We start from the raw sequence: 15,381 nt of genomic DNA on the forward strand, positions 1-15,381 counted from the left end.
TATTTGCACTTTACCCATTGGCTTGATTCTGTGATGCTGTGGCACCAGATTGCCCACCCATGATGAGACACTGAATTTTGCTATTGGTTGTAGGTTTTGATGTTCATTTTATACACTGTTTAATGTTGTTTTTGTTATATTCCTTTTTGTTATTATTTTGTCGATATGCATTTCAATGTGTTTGTTTTAACTGTTCTGTTGGGCTTGGCCCCATAAAAACCGCCCTGAGTCCCTTCGGGGAGATGGAGGTGGGGTTTAAAAATTAAGTTGTTGTTGTTGTTGTTGTTGTTGTTGTAAGGGTTTTCCCCTTTCACACAGCCTTATAACCCAGAATATCAAGGCAGAAAATCCCACAATATCTACTTTGAACTGAGTTATCTGAATCCACACTGCCATATAATCCAGTTCAAAGCAGAAAATGTGGGGTTTTCTGCCTTGATATTCTAGATTGTATAGCTGTGTGGAAGATCCCTAGCTCAGTTCCTCATCTTTCTTTTAAATAATTGCTCTAAATTTTATGGCTGAACCTGCCTCTGCTGAACAGGGCAACATCATCTCCTAATAAAATACACTCAGCGCTCCATATTTGATGGGTTTAGGAGCACAAGACCTCCTATGAAAGTGAAAAACTGTAAATAGAGAAACTGCTATTTTTAAACCTGAGAAAACATCTTTCTAGAAATTTCTACCTCTTTCAGGGACTTGTTCTACTAAAAGCAGTCATTGACTATAGAGCCATTCCAGAAAGCCATAAAACCTTACTGGAGGACATAGTTGTCCATAGCGTTACACCAGAGGACCTAGAGATTTTTTAAAGAGAACATTTTAATGAAACCAGTGAATAATAAAATCCACAAAAGTCAAAATCACAAATGTGATGGTTCTGTAACACTTTATCTTTCTCACCTTGGTGTCATAATCAGATGTTCTGTAAACTTTTAGAGTGTTCTGTACCAGAGCACATAATTCATTATTAATATATTTCATTTTGATTCCCCCCTCCCCTTGTCCCTCATTGCTGTGTTTATATAAGCACAGAAGAACAATGTGGGACGAAAGAGGCAAAGAAATGGGGAAAGTGTCATCACAAGTAGGCACTTCTCCTTGCTATTTCAGGCTGCAATAACAATACTTAATATTTAGGTAGCACCTTTTGATGGGTGCTCAGAGTACTTTGTTCTATAATAACCAGAGCATATGTAGGATGTGCCAACAAAGTTGTATGTGGAAAAAAAGAAAATGATGTGTTAGAAGAGGAGGGAAATAATTTTGGGGTCAAATGTGTGGATGTGGAGAAAACAAAAAATAAAGTTGGAGCGGATATAGTATTCTGCAGCTGTTCAGAGCCAAAGCATTAAAAATGCTAGTTTCCCACAGTTTTCTTTATGTTGAACAGCAACTAACTTTGGAAACAGCTGGCCCTGAGCCCATTCATGTCATAAAGTACTCATTTTGTATTTGTCTATCAGTTTCAGTCCCATTGTTAACCATCTATAAAACATGAAGATTTTGCTGAACAACAAGGCTCTTGTGGTATCTTTTTTCTGTGACATTTTCAGTAAGGTTTTTCAGACATGTTTTTAACAGTTTTAATTGTATTTATTGTATGTATATGTTTTATTTGTTGTATTGTCAATGTAATTGTGTTTTATTGCATTGTATATTTGCTTTGTTTATGCTGCACTTAATATTGCCATACTGTAAGCCACTCTGAGTCCCCTTCGAGGTGAGTTAGATCGGGATAGAATATAGTAAATAAATAAATAAGGTAAAAAGAATGCTTCTAAGATGGGATATTAAGGTATTTTGAGTTGCTAATGCTTTGAAAGGAACGGTTTAAATAAACAGGAAAACGGTACACTTTTCAGTACATAAAGGTTTCTAGGGAAGACTTCCTTCATATAAGGGGAGTAATAGTTGCCATTTATTTTGTTTTCTCTTTGATTAGCCCATCTTTTTTTGAATCAGATGCTCCTGATTTGTTGAACTCTTAGAGAAATTCCCTTCTTTATTATTTAAAGAAAAGGTTGTGTCAATCAATGGGAATTGGTGGCTTCCACATCAACAGTGTTTTCTGTTTTGTATCCATTCAGACTTTTAGTCCAAAGGAGTTATAAAAGGTGCTTAGCCTTGTAAAGGAATTGGTTTCAGCACTGTGGACAACTCCTTTGAAGTTTAGACTAAACCTCAGAGCAAATTCTAACCATCTAAAATGTATATATTAGAAACATTTGATCTCATTAGTATGTTACTGTTTTATTTATGCTATTAGGCATACATATATAATACACATACATACCATTGGTCAACATAATAAGTTAGATGCAATAGTAAAGGTAAAGGTTTCCCCTACAATAAGTCAGGGGAAACAATATACTCTGGAGGGTGGTGCTCATCTCCATTTCTAAGCCGAAGAGCTGGCATTATCCGTAGACATCTCCAAGATCATGACTGCATGGCGCATTGTTACCTTCCCGCAGAAGCAGTACCTATTGATCTACTAACATTTGCATGTTTTCAAACTGCTAGTTTGGCAGAAGTTGGGGCTAACAGCAGGAGCTCACTCTGCTCCTCGGATTCGATCCGCCAACCTTTTGGTCAGCAAGTTCAGCAGCTCAGTGGGGCCCTGAGATACAATAGCTTCTGTTAAAACAGGCATGGGCAAACATGGGCGCTCCAGGTGTTTTGGACTTTAACTCCTACCGGCTGTTAGGAATTGTGGAAGTTGAAGTCCAAAACACCTGGAGGGCCCACGGTTGCCTATGCCTGTGTTTAAACTATAAAGATGGGTATCCTGAAAGCATTATGTTTTTACCACAAAGTATAACAACTTCCGTATGGACAAGAGATACATCACTCTCACAACCACCATGTCAGACTACACAGAGAAGCCATTGAAATACACAAGCATATGGACAATTTCAACAGAAAGGAGGAAACAATGAAAATGAACAAAATGAACAAAATCTGGCTACCAGTATTAAACAGCACAACAACAGAGAGGAAACAAACAAGGACATCGAATCACCTCTCAGCAAAAGTTTGCTCCAGGCACTGTCAGGCCATTATATGCTAATCAAGGTGTTCAGTTGAAACATTCACACCTAGCTCCAGCAGACAAGAGTCCTTTGTCCCACCCTGGTCATTCCACAGATATATAAACCCTTTTTCCTAGTTACAACAGACCTAACTACCTCTGAGGATGCTTGCCATAGATGCTGGCGAAACGTCAGGAGGGAATGCTTCTAGAACATGACCATATAGCCCGAAAAAACATACAACAACCCAGTGATTCTGGCCATGAAAGCCTTCGATGATACATCATTTTTGATCATGGCTACATAATTATCCCACATTATAATAGTTTTGACATAGCAACTTATGTTTGCTAAATAGGATGAGGCAAAAATGACTGCATAGAAGAAGCCCTTTGCCCAATTTGCTCTGAGATGATCACAACATCAGTGATAATGCCAATTAATGACACCCCATCATATACTATGACAGAGGGCCCTTGCATATCAAGGCAGAATATAAAGGCAGAAAATCCCATAATATCTGCTTTGAACTGGGGCCCCTTTCACACAGTTGAATAAAATCCCACATTATCTGCATTGAATTGGGATAATATGGCAGTGTGGACTCAGATAACCCAATTCAAAGCAGATATTGTGGGATTTTCTGCCTTGATATTCTGTGATATAGGGCTGTGTGGAAGGACTCTCAGATAACCCAGTTCAAATCAGATATTGTGGGGGGTGCAGGATAGCAGCAAGAGGAGGAATGAGAAGGAGAGAGGGAAGAGGAAAAAGAGGGGAAGGAGGAAGAGATGGAGGATGAGGACCCAGAACTTCCTCCTTAATTAAGAAGGAAAGGAGCCTGTCTGCTCTGGACACTGTGACAATATTTGGGCAACCATTATCAACACAAAAGTATTTCAGGCTAACCACTTCACCAGCAATCCTTTATTTCACTGGGCTATATTCCTGTGCTTTTTTGTTTACTTTTCAACATACGCATCCCCATAATTTGGGAATGGGAAACTTCACTCCCTCCTTTTTCTCTCAACATCCCCCCCCCCTTTTTGATCTGCGAATGGTACAGTCCATTTCATCGCCAAAGCCAGACAGTGATTAACGCCCGTCGCCGCCACCCGCTGCTGCCGGGAGCTGCAAAAATCCGATTGGTTGGCAAATTGCTAACGCTCCGTTGCCATTGGCCGACGCCCCTCCGGGCCCCGCCCCCGGCTCGGCCTGCTATTGGTCAGCGGACCTCAGCGAGACTTCCCTTCGCCCTCCCCCTCCGAGGTCATTTAAGTTTATGAGGGAAATAAATAAATAAAGGGAGAAATAGAAATGCGTGGAGACGCAACCTAAAATGCTAGGCGGCGTGAAAAGGATCACTGGCAGCCAATCATAAGCAAGACTAGATCACCCTGGCAGTCAGCCCGGGCAAATCAAACAACGAGAGATTAAGAAGGTCAGCCTTAATCATATCCATCTCCTCCAATGACAAGCATCGGTGGCGCTTGATTGACAGGCATCAAGGCCAATACACGGGGGACATAACGGGAGGGCTGTTTTTTTTTAATGCCTCGCAATGCTCCAATCAGAAGGCACCAAATAGAGGCGGATGAGAGAGGAAGGATGGTTTGGGAGGGGGAGAGGGGGGCGGGATTGGCAAGGAGTGGCAGTCCCGGCAGCCAATGGTGAAGCGGGTGGGCGGGGCTAAGAGCCAATGGGAATGTCGCCTGCGGGGAAGGCGGTGGCTGGTCTACCTTCATGTGTGGAATTGGCGCTGAAGGCTGACAGAAGATGAGAGAGGTATCGCGCTTCCGGGTTCGGAGCGGGGTGAGAGGGCGTGGCCTGGCTGAGGCTCCGCCCACCGCGAAGGGGAAACAGAGGGAGGGGGAGCTGTAGTTCGCCGTCTCAGGGAAAGGGAAGGAAGGGAAGGAGCGAGACCAGGAATGGGCAAACTTGGGCCCTTCAGGTGTCTTGGACTCCAACTCCCATCATTCCTAACACCCTCAGTTGCTTTCCTTTCCCTCCTCAGCCGCTAAGTGTTTTGGACTCCAACTCCCACCATTCCTGACAGCCTCAGGCCCTTGGAAAAGGGCCTGAGGCTGTCAGGAATGGTGGGAGTTGGAGTCCAAAGCACCTGGAGGGCCCAAGTTGGCCCAGGCTTGCTCCAGTCTTTGTAAAACTACAACTTCCGTTATGTGTTGTCCTCGTTTGACTTGACTGTGGAGGAGGAGATGGAAGTATTTACTATTGGTTGTGTGTTTGGTGCGCGGAAACTTTCCCAACGCTTGTCTTGTTTCCAAGCCAGCCCCTAAATTCAATAGCGTTGGGGATTCTGCTGGCTGATTGGTTCCTTCACGCCAAGGCTTCTCTCCCCGTTGGCTGAATGAGCTGTCCGTCACCGATGGAGGACTTTCATGCATTTGGTCGCCTGAACATTGATTTGGTGCGTGTGTCTACTGCTTAACACACTGTGGAATGAGCGCGGTTTAATCCCGCTTTTAACTGCCATGGCTCAACGCCGTGGAATAATGAGAGAGGTAGTTTCGCAAGGCTGTTAGCTTTCATTGCTAAAGAGTGCTGGTGCCACACAAACTACAACTCCCAGAAGGTAAAGAGCTAAAATATGAGAGTGGTAGTTTCACAAGGCCGTTAGAGTGCTGGTGCCACACCAAACTACAACTCCCAGAAGGAAAAGAGCTAAAACATGAGAGTGGTAGTTTCACAAAGCTGTTAAGAGTGCTGGTGCCACACCAAACTACAACTCCCAGAAGGTAAAGGTAAAAAGCTAAAATATGAGTGACAGGGAGCTCTGGCGTGGACTGGTCCATGAAGTCACGAAGAGTCGGAGACGACTGAACGAATGAACAACAACATGAGTGATAGTTTCACAAGGCCTTTAAGAGTGCTGGTGCCACACCAAACTACAACTCCCAGAAGGTAAAGAGCTAAAATATGAGAGTGGTAGTTTCACAAGGCCGTTAGAGTGCTGGTGCCACACCAAACTACAACTCCCAGAAAGTAAAGAGCTAAAATATAAGAGTGATAGTTTCACGAGGCCTTGAAGAGTGCTGGTGCCCCATCGAACTACAACTCCCAGAAGGTAAAGAGCTAAAATATGAGAGTGGTAGTTTCACAAGGCCGTTAGAGTGCTGGTGCCACACCAAACTACAACCCCCAGAAGGTAAAAAGGTAAAATATACTCCTTTATCCTCTCTACCCCCATTTGAAACAGTTAAATTGAATTGTCGGCCCTTCCACCCAACAATATAACCCAGAATATGAAGGCTCTCGGCCCTTCCACCCAACAATATAACCCAGAATATGAAGGCCTTTATTCCCCCTCCCCAATTTGCAACAGTTAATTTGAATTGTTGGGCTCTCGGCCCTTCCACCCAACAATATAACCCAGAATATGAAGGCCTTTATTCCCCCTCCCCAATTTGCAACAGTTAATTTGAATTGTTGGGCTTTGGGCACTTCCACACAACCATATAACCCAGAATATGAAGGGCTTTATCACTCCCTCCTCTATTTGCAACAGTTAATTTGAATTGTTGGGCTTTGGGCCCTTCCACACAACTATATAACCCAGAATATGAAGGCCTGTATCCCCCCCCTCCCCAATTTGAAACAGTTCATTTGAATTGTTGGGCTTTGGGCCCTTCCACACAACTATATAACCCAGAATATGAAGGCCTGTACCGCCCCCCCCCCCCCCCCCAATTTGAAACAGTTCATTTGAGTTATTGGGCTCTGGGCCCTTCCACACAGCCATTTACAGTAACCCAGAATATCAAGGCAGGATAATTCATGTTACCTGCTTTGAACTGGAATATCAGAGTCCACACTGCCATAAGGCCTTTCCACACAGCCATATAACCCAGAGTATCAAGGCAAAATAACCCACAATATTTGCTTTGAACTGGAATATCAGTGTCCACACTGCCATATATCCCAGTTCAAAACAGGTGTGAGATTTTATTCAGCTATGTGGAAGGGCCCTCTGAGGCCCTTTTTACACTCCCATATAAAATCCAGATTATCGGCTTTGGGCTGGATTATATGGCAGTGTAGACTCATATAATCCAGTTGAAAGCAGATGATGTGAATTATCTGCTTTGATAATCTAGATTATATGGCAGTATAGAAAGGGCCTGAGGCTCCATTTACCCTGCCATTTACAATTTCTGAATGTCAATTATCCATTTTTATATGGCAGCATAGACTCATACCATCCAGTTTAGAATAATAATAATAATAATAATAATAATAATCTTTATTTATACCCCGCCACCATTTCCCCAAAGGGGACTCGGGGCGGCTTACATGAGGCCGAGCCCAGAAATACATTACAGCAAAATACAATAAAATAAAATCAGAACAACAGAACTAACATCACAATAAAATAGATAAAGCATAGGAATACAATAAAACAAAACAAAATAAAACAGAACAAGACAATGCAATGAGAAATCAATCACAATGAACAGGTCACATGTACAACATAAAATGATAAAACTCTGGATGAGAAAATGAAAAAAATGTTTGTAAGGGGTAGATAAAACACATTCAGAATCTGGATTATATGACAGTGTAGATGAGGTCTCAGTGTGAAATTGAAGCAAAATGTGTTGTTGAAGGCTTTCATGGCCAGAATCACTTGGTTGCTGTGAGTTTTCCGGGCTGTATGGCCATGTTCCAGAAGCTGCCATATAATTCAGATGATCAAAACAGATAATCTACATTATCTGCTTTGAACTGGATTATATGAGTCTACACTGCCATATAATCAAGTTCAAATCATATCTGGAATTATATGATTAGAAAAGGCCTGAGCCATATTTAGGGGAGAAGGTCAGAACTCACTACATTGCAGTAGGTTCTGGGAACTGGTCAAGGTCTTATTTGTGGCTGACCTAAAAGTTAGCTTCTTTTACAGAGCTTTCCGAACTTCGGTTGTGACAAGTTTGTGTGTGGGCTGCAATTTGTAGGTGTGGCGCTTGAACTTAAGAGAAACTTCTGACTCCGTGTGAAATAACCAGCCCCATCATATATATGTAAAAATATAAATGAAAGGTTCTCATGAGATAAATCGTGTTTCCATAAATTTCATTATTATAATTCAAGTATGTGTCCATATCTCTTATAAGGAGTTGGTTTAACTCCTGGTTTGCCGTAAAACGGAATTACTGTGTTATGAAATGATGCATGTCTAAAATGTGTCATGTTGGAAACAAAGCAGTTAGGAAAATAAAGATCTAGGGGATGCAAACTTGACTCCAATGTTGCTAATGTGGAAGATGTAGGCAGATTATTTTAATGAGAGAGTAGATTTGGAAGATCAGACAATGTACTCACAATGCTACATAAAGCTTCGAAATGGTTTGTTGCCATTAAGAGTTTGACAAGAGAAATTTCTGGTTGTTAGAGTCTAATTTTTATGCTACCAAACTGATCCTATACATCTCTGTCTGGAAATAGTCCCATTGAGTTCAGTGACATCCGGCTTGGGGATTTTTGTGTGATTACAGCCCTCTTCTGTTAGCAGAGATGAGGTGCCATGTAATATCAGTCACAAAGATAATAAAAGTGGGTGTTCCTCTTTGCCCTTCTAACAGATGTTTAAGGGATTGTTGTTACAGGAATCATGCTTTAAATCTGCTTTGCTTCAGGATTAATAAAACTTTCAACTCATTCCATGACAATAACTCAGGTTTCTTGTTTCAGTCATTTATCTTTAGAAGAACTTGGCAAGTTGTTTCCTGTATTGCTCCAACTATACTATGTGGTCTAACTGTGGTCTCATTAACTTGCAGTTAATAACCGATGAGGGTAAAAAAAATGTTCCCTTTGCATTTGGATTGAGTCTATCAGAGATTATTTATCTAGAAAAGAATAAGTAGTAAGACGGAAACAAACTTGACAGAATTTCCTTTACAATAAGTCTCCCAGCAGAAAAAGGGAAAAGTAATATTTTTATATCCTTCCCTTTCCTCAAAACTGGGTCTCAAGGCAACTTACAACGATTAAATCAAATGCAGATAATAGTGCATATGAAAACAGAAAGAAAAGCATACAAAATGTACACGTACATGAATATAGTTAAAACAATATAAACAACAATTAGAAAATCATATAAAAATCAGTGGAACAGCACATTATTAAAAGCTCGTGCAGTTAGTTCCTAAAAGGCTATTGGGATAGAAGAGGAAGGATCGCCAGAAGTGAGTTCTAAAACTTATTTGTAGTCACCCGTAAGGCTCTTTTGAATATTTCTCCTAGATATGTCTGTTAATGTGAATCAGAGAGAGGCCCTCCATAAATTCTATGTAGGCTCATTGAAGGAGATATGGAGCCTGACTTTATAGGTACTAGTGATGATCAGCTCTTCGAATTGTGCCAGGAAATGGACTGGTTTAGATCAGGCATGGGCAAACTTTGGCCGTCCAGGTGTTTTGGACTTCAACTTCCTCAATTCATAACAGTCGGTAGTCTGTTATGGGGAATTAAAGTAAAAAATACCGAAATTTGCCCATGCCTGGATTAAATCCTTCCTATATTGTGTTCCAGTTAGTAATCCCGTTGCAGCAATCTTGGCCTGCAGATGTTCTGAGTTAAATTTACAGTCAAACCCATGTGTGACATTGCAATCCAAATGGGGGCCCTTTTACTCAGCTGAATAAGATCCCACATTATCTGCTTTGAACTGGAATATATGGCAGTGTTGACTCAGATAACCCAGTTCCAAGCAGATATTGTGGGATTTTCTGCCTTGATATTCTGGGTTATATGGCTGTGTGGAAGGGCCCTGGGATGTAATGAAAGCATTTGTCAACGTAATACCAGCAAAATGTCCAGAAATGGGCACAGCTGCGACAACAGATATAATTGCAAACAAACAATGAATCCAGGAATATTTCAAATTCAGCAAAGGCTGAATTTCTGTTCTCTGATCAGCCTCTCAACTGACCTCTGTCTTACCTGAATTAAACTTCCCTTATCAAGTTCCTTACTGATGACAGATGTCAGTATGGAATGAAAACAGCTTCCATGCAGTGAGGTGAAAAAGAGTAATATTTCTGGGTATCATCAACACCTGATTCTAAAATTTCAGGCAACATTTCTCGGTGGCTTCCTGTATATCTTAAATAGCATGTGGGGCAAAACAAAACCAGAATGGATAATTTGTATAATCTTCAGAGACTATCTTCTGCACTCTTTCCACTGGAAAGGAAGGAGTCGCTCTTAAGCAGTGGCTTCAACTCCCTTTTGAGGTGGCCTAGAAGGATACCATGGTCAGTGGTCTCAAAAACTGTCAAGAGGTCCAATAAAACCAATAAGGATACTCTCTTCCTCTAATTCCTAGAGGAGTTCCTAGTCCAGGTTATCCTTTAAGCAGAGGTGGCCCTAGGTAATTTTCAATGGTAAGCAAACAGTATTTTGCCACCCCCCCCCCCCCAAAACCAATCACTGATATATATTTTCTCTTCGTTGTGGGAATTCTGTGTGCCATATTTGGTTCAATTCCATCATTGGTTGAGTTCAGAATGCTCTTTAATTGTAGGTGAACTATACATCCCAGTAACTACAACTCGCATATGTCAAGGTCTATTTTCCCCCAAGAGCGCCTCAAGAGCACCCCTGGGCAAAATCAACTATACTGCAAATAGTTACTTTGCGTAATGGGTTGAGCCGCCCCTGCCTTTAAGGCTGAGCTTTCCGAACTGTATGTCGCGACATGTTTGTGTGTCGGCTGCAGTGTGCATATGTGTTGCATGAACAGAAAGATAAACTTCTGAGTCTATGTGAAATAAGCAATAAATCAAATCTCTTTGAATATAGAAATGAATGATTTTCACAAAGTAAGTTGTGTCCCCATACATTTTGTTATTACAGTATATGGATGCGTTTGTGTCTCTTATAAGGCGTTGCTTTAATCTCTGGTTTGCTGGTAAAATTGAATTGCTCTGTCTAAAAAGTGTGTCACCCACATGAAATGTTTGGAAAGCTCTGCTTTAAGGTGACCAAAACTGACTCCATCAATAACCAGACCAGAAGACAGATTGAAAGGCCTTTAGATAATCCATTCAGGGACTGCAAGAGCTGTGAGAATACCCATACTCCATTGCTTTGCCCAGAACATGACAATAATTAATCAATATGAAGGACTCCGGGGATGGCTTTCAATGGCTCTTTCAGTCATGTTGGAATCTTACCTTGTTGCAGAAAGATTCTTCCTTTTATGCATTCAGCCAGCATCCCCATGATGTATTTAACAAACAGAGGGAAGGATTTGTTTATTTTTGTACCTCTGTCCCACCCTTTATCATAGGATCACGACACGGCATACAATATAAACAGTTTTCAGATTAAACCATAAATAGTTTGAACAAAATAAAAACATATTAAACCAGGTAATGGTTAATACCACTTTAAAAACAACAACAATTTAAAACCATGTACATATAAACTTAGAATACAGTTGTCCCTGAAGGCTTTAATAAAAGTCCATATTTTAGCTGGTGGCAGAAAGAAATTCAGTTTTGGCACCAGTAGGTCTTCGGGGGGGGGGGGGGGGTCATTCCACAATTGAGGCTCCACAGTTGTGAAGACCCTTTCTATAATCCTTCCATTTCATGTTGCCCTGCTGTTGGGACACAGAGGAAGTCTCTTCCTTCATATAGTCCACGGAATGCAAGGATTCTCCGCTCCATAAGAATCTATTTATATCCTTGTGCAACACAGACTGAACAAAGAGTCCTTATGTAGAGTGCGGCTGTTCTCTTAAGCTTCACCATATGGAATAAAATATGTGTACATTGGCCACATAGTTATTTAGATATTATTATAATAATTTTCTATGGGCAAGCAGATGAAGACTAGTATATGGCATATGTTCCGTATCTCAAAACCTAGAGCTGATAGGGGGAAACTGGTGCCATTTTTGGGATACGTAAGTCAGATATACCCAGAAACGGGTCTAACATCTGAGGCACCAAAGTGTGTAATAGAGGTTATTTTGTCAGTCTTCTTACAGTGCTACCATGTCTGTTTTTCAGTACTGACATTAAAAAAATAACAGGTAGCTGCACATTAATTTATAGCACCACATTTTGAATAGGATTATAAAATTATTAACGGTAGTCAGAGGACACATTTTTCTTCCTCGCCTTCTTGAAGTTTTCTTTACTGTACTATAAAATACTATAGGACCCCAGATTGTGAAATGCTGCTAGTTTGAACACGTCAACACATAAGAAGAAAAAGACAAGTGGGATACTTATTAACATAAGGTTAGCAATTCTCTGATCTTTTCTTCCAATAATATTCCAAAACTGGATCCCTACTGAATCCATGACTGTTGGGCAACCTGACTTGTGCCTTGTGGGAGTTGAAAGCCATCAATTCCTGTGGACCATGTTTAAAAACCATCGCATTGTCCAAATCCTTCCTTCTTATTACTTTCAGTTAGTACCTCAACCAGCCACAACCACTGAGTTAACTGGTAGACTTGAATAAGCCCAATTTACTATATATAATAGCAAGTAGTCGATGGGACGAACCAATATTTAGTTATTTGGTCAGAAATGGAAAAGAAAAACACAGGATCATATATTTTGGCATATGGTAGATTTGAATGAACCCTAAAGGAGTGGATCGATGGCAAATAGGATATGATAAAATAGACACATGATGAGAGAGACTGAAAAGGCAATACTTCCTTGTTGTACATTCCCATCACCTCTCCATGAGAAAAGGAGAATATTTGTGGAGATTTTCAAAATGATTTGAAACCCAGACCTTCCAAAAACCACCTAAAAGCTTCCACAGAAAGGTTGTTCTTTATAGAAAGTTTATTTATTTATTTATTATGTATATTTATATACCCCTTTCTCTCTTCATACGGAGACTCAAAGCAGCTCACAACTAAAAGCATTGCAATACAACTTAAAATGTACAAATATTAAAACAATATTAAACATCATTAATATTAAACAATTCACGTTAAAAGCATATAAAATCACAGCAGCCCCATATGATCTTAAAAACTTGCTTCTTTAAAAGCCTGCCTGAATAAAAAGGTTATAATCTGCCGCCGAAAGGACAGCAGGGAGGGGGCCATTCTGGCTTCCCTGGGCATTGAGTTCCAGAGTCGCGGAGTAGCCACCAAGAAGGCCCACTCTCATTCCCACCATCTGAGTTGAGATGGAGTTGGGACCAAGAGAAGGGCTCAGGCAGGTTCGTACAAGGGGATGCGGTTGGCCAAATAACTTGGACCTGAACCTTCTATCTATATGCAGGGAACAAGGGGATACCTATGAAGAGGGTGAGCTCGTGTGCTCCTCTCCTATATCCATGTGAAGGGTTGTGTATGCTTGCATAAGAGTACAGGCAGTCCCCAAGTTACAAACAAGATAGGTTCTGTAGGTTTGTTCTTAAGTTGAATTTGTATGTCAGTTGGAACAGGTGAATCTTTAAGTGTAACTCCAGCTCTCTCTCTCGCTGCCAGCTTTGGATAGCATAGGGAAGAGTTAACACCTCTGTGGTGTTTGTTTTGCTGTCTGTGTCCCTGCTTGGAGGATTTCACCTCACTTTCTGTCCCCGCAATCATTGGATTTTGAAAAAATTGGCTTGTTGTGGAAACAAGGATTGGGACCTCTTTCCCTTATGTTAACTCTTTCAGGACTGAATTTCCCTTCCTAGGGGCAGATTTCTCTCACTTCCTGTTGTCCCACCTACATTCTTAACTATGAGTCGTTTGTAAGTCGCATGTTTGTAACTTGGGGACAGACTGTATAAGATACCTGGCTTGCAGATATTTTACAATTTTTAACCTCCCTGGGGAAAAAAAGTGGAGAAATCCAACATTAGTATAATCATGCTTGAGCAACAGTGTACCTTTCCCCCTTTTATTAGATTCTTGCTTTTGAGGTTAACTGAGAAGATGTTTTCTCTCTATGAAAACTATATTTCTGTATTTGTAGTCTCTACTAGGAGCGTAAGTCTTCACTTGTGTCATTTTTGTACATGAGAGGAATGAGAAACTACACCACTTTTCTCCTCACCTGTGATATGAGATATTGCCTGCCAGTATCAATGAGAGTTCTTGCCTTTGTGATTTTCTTACACAAATTGTGTAAATTGTCTGAATTAGGCAAACTGCGCTAAGGTATAAGTGATGTCTTGTTGCATAAACTCTTTAAAATGACTAACTTGGAAAGGGTGGATTTCATCCTTTTAATCAGCCATTCAGTCTTATTATGATGTACATATGTGCTTTGATTCACATAGAAAAAGGAAATTCTTTTGTACTAAGAATTTCTGCACAAATTATGAGAAGAGAAGAAATAATCATCTCATGTCATACTCACACTGGAATTGGGAGTTTTCCTTGAGGCTTGCTCATCTCCTGGAGGCTTGTAAAATATGTTTAAATATTCTTAGTATCTCTAGTCTGTGGTTCTAACATACAGTTGTTCCATTACTTTAGTGTAACCCTGTTTAACTTCCTGACTCCTAAATACCTGGCCATACAAGATTCTTTTTATAGAAAGTGATACCGTGATTATTCCCTATAATACCGGAGTCCCCAAACTAAGGCCTGTGGGCCGGATGCAGCCCTTGCTCTGAGTCTGAAACGAAGGCACACAACAACAGTCCTAATTAACAGCTAAAAGCAGGCCCACACTTCCCATTGGTAAGTGTATATTGGTTAAAATTGTTTTTCATTTTAAATATTGTATTTTTCTTTCATGTTTTTTTCACTACAAATAAGATATGTGCAGCGTGCATAGGAATTCATTCTTGTTTCCTTTAAAACTATAGTCTGGCCCCTCAACAGTCTGAGCAACCATGAATGGCTTTCTGCTTAAAAAGTTAGAGGACTCCTGCTATAATATCTCAGACTTGTCTTCTCCAGCTTCAGATTAACTAACTCATCATTTTGAACCAACTTGATTATCCTAAATGATAACAGGTAAGAGAGGTTTGTCGGCCTGTAAACTAATGTGAATTACCTTTTAGCTTAGTAACTATTTACTTTTTAATCAATTATGCCTTTATACTGATATAAATGGCCGTTTCTTTGAAACATCAACTGAGAAATGGGATTGCTTGCTGAACTCTATTCATCTTGATGTTTCAAAGAAATGCACATTTATTTTCATATAGAGGATGAAGAGAGGGGGTCTCTTAAAATGTTTTCTCTTCCATTTCTTGCTACATAAAAATCAAGTTAGTTTCAGAATAGGAAAATTGTGCCTAACTTTGCCAGTTAAACTACTTTATATCTCTACTGATTAGAAATGGCCTCTATGACAAAAAATTTAAACCAGTGTATGAATAAAAGTAAAGTAAA

The 15,381-nt window shown here is 40.4% G+C and overlaps 1 protein-coding gene across 1 annotated transcript in view; it reads left to right on the forward strand.

Moving 5' to 3' along the window:
* The first annotated feature begins 4,731 nt into the window (after positions 1-4,731).
* Positions 4,732-15,381, forward strand: part of ZBTB20 (zinc finger and BTB domain containing 20) — a 607,051-nt gene continuing 596,401 nt past the window's right edge. The window contains exon 1 of the mRNA XM_060770782.2: positions 4,732-4,823. The gene's annotated coding sequence lies outside the window, so the exon portion shown is untranslated. The remainder of the gene's footprint in view (positions 4,824-15,381) is intronic.

This window comes from Anolis sagrei, chromosome 3 (genome assembly GCF_037176765.1).
Source record: "Anolis sagrei isolate rAnoSag1 chromosome 3, rAnoSag1.mat, whole genome shotgun sequence".
NCBI lineage: Eukaryota > Metazoa > Chordata > Lepidosauria > Squamata > Dactyloidae > Anolis > Anolis sagrei.